Consider the following 6,975-nt stretch of genomic DNA (forward strand, 5'->3'; position numbering starts at 1 on the left):
AGACTCCTGTCGAATCTAAGTTGGCCTAGCCTTACATATTGCTCAAAGAGTTTTATTGCAGCCTCTCGAAGACGTGAAGAAAGAGGATCATCACAGGTGTCCTTGGAGGGATGGTTTCTTCCTGCTTCCTGAAAGGACTCTCTTATGAGCATCACTACTCGTCGCTTGGCAGGTGAGGCCAGGCCGATTGGGTCATAGAACCCTGCAATCTGACTCAGCAGTATACGTCGGGTAAGAGGGTCAGGGTTGCTGCCTCTTATCTCATCCTCCCGTAGATCCAGACCGGTCCTCATCTTTCCTTGTCTCCTTGAGAAGTTCACTGACGTCAACACACGGAGTTTATCAGATTCTAGTTCATATCCCAATCCCAATGCCTTATTCTCCTCATCCCGCATCTGGATGGGGAGTATCAGGGTCTTGGGTTCTGTTAACCTGACGTTGCTAGAGTCAGTGGGTTTTCCACTCCTCCCACTTCGGCCGGTCAGGACCCAGGGCTTGAGGGAAAAGCCACCTGCTTTTAGGATCTCTTCCACTCCTTTGGTCATCTTAATCAGAGTTTGGACATCACCATGCGACATCAAGATATCGTCCACATAGCAGTCCTCTGTCAGGATCCGACGCTCTTCAACCATAGATGTAAACTGAGGCAAATTTGCCGTCTCTCTCATGGCAACCTGAGCGATGCATCCAGCAGGCTTGTCGCCAATGTTGACTCTGATGACGGCAAACACACCGATTACGTCTTCGGGTTTATCCCTCCAGAGGATTCGATGGAGATGGACCTCCTCGTCCTTCAACCACACTGAATTATACATTTTCTTAACATTGCCAATAGCAGCATACAATCTGCTCCTGAATTTCAGCAGGACACTTTGGATCGAGTTGAGGACATCAGGGCCTTTATGAAGGAGGTTGTTCAAGCTCAACCCTTTAAACTCCTGGTTACTATTCCAGACTATCCTCACTGGCGTTGAGCTGGAATGAGGATTCGGGGCAACCAGATGGCTGATATACCAGACTGGGCCATTCCATGCCTTGATCTTTTCCTTCGTGAGCTCGATAGCTGCTCCTCTTGATACCATCTCACGGATATGCTCCCCATATGCCGCTTTCCACACAGGTTCTCTTGCCAGCCGAACCTCGGTGTTCCGGAAAGTTGCTTCCACTGCTTGGCGATTATCTGGCAGAATCGCTGGACTTACTTTCCATGGGTAGGCCGCATCCCAGTGTGGGAAGTCACTGTGTTTGTCTGCTAGCACGTAAGAGAGACAGTCCTTTATCTTTTCTAAGTCCCTTTCTTCTCCAAGGGTCATCTCTTTGCCACCCGGAGGGCACTTGCTGCATTTACAGCTTCCACATTTCAGGTCACACGCTGCTCCAATACTATCCCACTTAAACCACTCAAACACCTCCTTATTCGTGGCAGTGGTGCTGCTAAGGGCCACTTCTTCCATCCTCGTAGGGTCCCCACACAGGTCTTTGATGTCCACAAGGACATCCTTATACACCCTTGAGGATGTCCTCATAGACCTTGCAAAGTGAGTTTCAGACTGGTGCAGCGTTAAGTTGACCGCCTCAAAGAGATCAGGGCGAGTACCACCAACAGTTTTGCCCAATGGGCCATCCCAGAGGACTAGATTTCCCTCCAACTTGAACGGCTGTGGAACTAAACGACCTTCCCTGTGACTGATCAGAAGATCTATATTCTCAGGGCGGGCAAGCTCCTCTGCAGCGACATCAGGAAAGATTATTTGCAGTTGTTGCGGAGTAACAGGTAGACTTATCTCCGCAATACTCTCCAGGCCATAGAAGAGCAGTTTGTGCTCCATTACCATCCCCTTGATGGTCTTCACTCTTAGTTGCAGGGAGTATCTCTTGGTTGTGACTGTCGATCTCATCCCTCCTATTCGATGGACAATTAACTTGATGCGCTCACCAATCAGTCCAAGGCGCTGGGCAGCATTGTTTGTTATATAATTAGTGTCAGAGGCAAGGTCAATAAGAGTGCCTATAAGCTGGCCTGAGTTAGTGGTCACTTCCAGTAACATCATTATAACTGGGTACTCTTTCAGTCCACCACCAGCAGTGCAGATCATGGTTGAGGCTTTGTTGGAAAATGCCTTCTTAAATTCTGCTCTTAATTCCGGAGTGACTTTCGCCAGGAGCTCTTCTTGCTTAGTGGTCAGCCCGAGGCCTTTTGTCTCCACCTTTTTGGTACCTTGCGCCTCGCTGCCAGCGTCTTTTTCTTGAGCGATGGACTTGGGGCAGAGCAAATAGTGGTGAGGCTCTTCTTTGCGACAGTCCATTTTACTGCAGAGGAACTTCAGGTTGCAACAGTCATCCTTTAGGTGGAAACACAGGCACTGATTGCATGTCCCATGGGTCTTCAGATGGATCTTTCTCCTCTGGAGATCCATGTCCCTAAAGGCTTTGCAGGCAAACAACCTGCCAACGTGTGTCTCATCAGCACAGGCAGTGCACGAGCCCAAGTGTGGCTTCGACTGAAACTCTCTTCGGCCTGAGGTAGCTTTGGAGAATACTTTCTTAACTCCCTTTTCTGATTTATCTGCTGGGCCTTTCACTGAAGAGCTTCCCTCTCTAGGGCTTACCTCCAGCTGATCCAACTCCTCCAGAATTGCCTCCTGCTTTTTCAGGAAACGCAATAAGCAGTCAAAGTTGTTATGTGGAGCAAACCCATTCACAGGCTTAATCTTGTGCGCAATCCATTTCTCCTTCAGAAAGCTTGGCAGCTTGCTTTCAAAGGACTGTGCTACCTAACGATTCTTTATAACCTCCTCTTCTCCCAGAATCACAAGGTTACTAAGGGCTCGCTCTACTGCTTGGATCAGCTCAATTGCTTTCCTAGGATTGTCTCTCTTTACGGGGGATAGGCCCTGAACCTCCTCAGATATCTTTAGGACGATTTTCACCTTGTTCCCGAAGCGGTTGTCGAGGCGCCTGAACATTTCATCCGTCGATGCACAGCTATTTAAAACTAGATCTTTCTTCACCTTGTCACCAAGACTTGCCAGCAGGTGGAACCTTGTAACACCAGCCATCATCTGTGGGTTTCCCAGCTGTTCCAGCTCTTTCCACTCAGCCTTCCACCGATAGTAGTCGGTCTCCCGAAAACGTGGGCAGACATGTTCTTTCAAGACTAATCTGTGGTCTGAAGCCGTACATCCCAGGATGCAGGCCAGGGATGCTTTGTGGTGTTGCATATGAAAATGCAGATGCTTCAGTACTGGATACATGTGTTACACTGGGAATTTGTCACTGCGTGCCAGCTAAAATAGGCCCCTCACCAAACTCACTATGCCCTCCTTCAGTACCTACATCTTCAACCTCTTCTCCCTCATCGACCTCTTCTTTCCGCTTCAACTTTTGCCAACTCCGCACCCAGTCATGCAATCTATTTACCAGTTTATATAACTGCTGTTATACGCTGTTGTCTTGGCTCCAGAGACAAGACCTTCCCATTCAAACACCTTCTGCTCAAACATTTTGATTCTCTCTACCAGACCCTCTCTCAGGACTTGAAAATCTTCCTCTGACAACTTCACATCAGTGTTTTCCACTTCAGTACATTTCTCCTCTGCTCCGTTGGCATAAAACTCAAGGTCGATATAAGCAAATTTGGACCACAATGTCTCCTTAGCGAGCCGGAGTGTTTCACACATCGCCATCTTCTCCTCCACATGAGCCGCTTCTTTACTTACTTTTTCTTCCTCACTTCTTACTTCTCCTAGAGCGTCAACATATTCGAGTCCAGCGTCATGCACCTTTCCAAAGTCTTCACCAAGTGCTCTAATCTCGTCGATAAGAACCCTTTTTTCTAGGAGGTCTACAGTGAGGGACAGCCTGTTGGCTCTCTTGCTGAAAGAGCACTGTGCTGTTGAGCGCTTTCCTTTTAGGGCCATTAATTCTGTCAAATCCATCTTCCTTTCCCAGCAACTAACACAGAGGGTCTATTCACCCTATTCCTTTCCTGGTCAATGCTGATAGGGTGATAGCAGACTTGGCTTAACGCACTTGAACCGTTTGTTTTAATACTGTTCCGTTGTACAAAAGGATATTACTCGGTATTCCACATTTGTTTGTTTATTTTTTCAGAAGGATAACCAAGCAACCAGGTAATAAACCTGAAACAATAAGAAATACAACGTTTCACTTTTCAAGTGCATACTACAAACAGCCTCTCTTCTTTACCTCAATAGCCCAATAACAATAAATAACATTAATCAAAATATAATAATATCATAATCATCATTTCATAATTTTCATATACAAGCTTCACACTTCAAACATTATTCAACATACTCAAATCCTACAAAGAACCTATGCATACAGTCTTATCAAAAAGCAGAAAACTACAGCTTCCAAAATGCCCCGCGGCAAACCAGGAAGTACGTTAAATACCGATCCGCAATTCATACTTTATCAAATATTTACAAAACTAAAGAAAGTAAACACAAATGAACACGTATGATTTAACAATGTTATAAGTCTAAATGTTGACTTTATGTCCCATGGCTTCGCCACCCCGTCCAATTATAACATTTGAACATAGCATTATCTTTATCAGTTAACTAAACTGCTTAGATCTACCAAACCATAATGTTATATTTAACGTGCAATGAACATAACATGATGCAACAACATAGCATGGCGACAGCAAACAACATGAAGCGTACATCATAACAGACAAGAAACCATTTGAAATTAAGAGAGCTTACCAAGTGGCTGCACACCGGGTTGAAAATCATTACAAACTAAATGAAGTTCATGCTAGTTTCACTAGCTAGTTTCACAAGTTTCACTAATAGACACCGGTCACATGTACTCACAGTACACTCCTCTCTTAAAGAAACACTACACTATTGGGCTGCTAAACCTCAAACCTTTCTTCATAAATGCTACTTATAACATTTGTAGCTCTAGTTCAAGGTTGCCATTTGATTAAACATATAAATAAGAAATAACAGAACTTCACAAATGACAGAACTCCACAGAAAACACAACAATTATTAATTGACAACATCCACTTATTAAGGGGTTAGACTTGGGATTGGGTTGTTGGATGTAATGCATAATTTACTCACTACTATAGTAACTACATGTGAGGCATAACAAGTACGCTGTAAAATAATGAAAAATCAAATAATAATAATAATAATACAAATATTGTGTCCCCAGAGTATAGCTGGGTTAGAAATACACATTTACACACAGTGTGGGCTGGGACATCTCTCAAACTGAAACCTGCATGACTTGGCATTTTATGAGATAAAGGTACCTCATTGTGAAACAAGAACATGTTTGTGTATTTGCATATATGTTACTTGTATATCATTTCTTGCTGTTATATCACTAATATGATTCTCTCCACAGATGCAAGCAAAGCTAACTGAATAGACTGTACTGTGTGTAAACTGAGCGCAACAGTTTTGCCTGATGTGGGCTCATCTTGCTGTAACAGTTCAATTAGTGGTAACAAAGGTAAGTCCTCAGGAGGCACCCTTTGTTGTTACAAGTGTATTTACATGGATGTATTATTGTGAGACCACACTGTTCAGTTTAAAATTGTATTTTATGTCTACATTATTTTGGTATGAATACTGTATGTTATGGTTTGACGTGGGATATTCAGAAAATTTATTTCTGCATGATGTTCTCTACTGTTTTGCACTGACATATTTACACAATTAATTTAGCTGACGCTTTTATCCAAAGCGACTTACAATTGCTGTATATGTCAGAGGTCGCATGCCTCTGGAGCAACAAACAAACCAAATTAAACCCTGCGGCTCATACTCTATAAGGACAGTACATGGTGATACCTGCCAATCTTGACATGCGAGTGCTTTCCTATTATTCCGTCTGTGGGATACATCTACCAGAGACAAAAACACAGGCCAATGAATGTCAGTGACTTTAAAACTGAATCACTGTTAAGAACTTTGGAAGACTTTAACTGTCAAAACATATATTCTTCATAACTGGCCTCTCCCATCAGTAGCTTGAGAAGTGTGGACTTCCCTGCCCCATTGGGACCCACAAGTTCAACTCCAAATTTTTATGTGCTATAAAATTATAAATTAAATACATAAATTATTTTATTAAACATTTGCTTCTACCACAGTTAATCCCTGTACAGCACATACAGTCCCGTTCACACCAATAACAATAACCATAAAGAAAACTATAGTGGTGTCCACACTAACTCAAAATAACATTCTGTTTATTATAAGCGCACTGCAGTTTTGCTGTCTGCTGCTTTAATTGCTTGAATCTTTTAAAGTCAAGTGGAATCTAATGTGCCTGTCATGTTCTTATTTTCAGCTGGAAAAAATCATCCTATTATTATTATTATACTGTAGTATTGCTATAGCTGTTACTGTTATTGTTATACCTGTGGTGTGGATTATAAAATTATTATTTAAACTTATTTGTTATGATGATTTTGGCTCACATTTAACAAAAACTCACCAATTCACGATCTCAACACTGCTCCGGGTGTGTGTTCACAGTGTGTGTGTGTTCACTGCTCTGTGTGTGTGCACTTCGGATGGGTTAAATGCAGAGCACAAATTCTGAGTATGGGTCACCATACTTGGCTGAATGTCACGTCACTCACTTATGTCACGTCAACAAATTAGAATACTTCATAAGACCAATAATAATTAAAAAAAAAACATTTATAGTGAATTATTGACCTTCTGGAAAGTATGTTCATTTACTGTGCATGTGCTCAATACTTTGTAGGGGCTCTTTTTGCTTTAATTACTGCCTCAATTCGGCGTGACATGGAGGTGATCAGTTTGTGGCACAGCTGAGGTGGTCTGGAAGCCCAGGTTTCTTTGACAGTGGCCTTCAGCTCATCTGCATTGTTTGGTTTCTTGTTTCTTATTTTCCTCTTGACAGTACTCCATAGATTCTCTCTGGGGTTCTAGTCTGCTGAGTTTGCTGGCCAGT

This window comes from Carassius carassius, chromosome 2, assembly GCF_963082965.1.
Source record: "Carassius carassius chromosome 2, fCarCar2.1, whole genome shotgun sequence".
NCBI classification, from domain to species: Eukaryota; Metazoa; Chordata; class Actinopteri; order Cypriniformes; family Cyprinidae; genus Carassius; species Carassius carassius.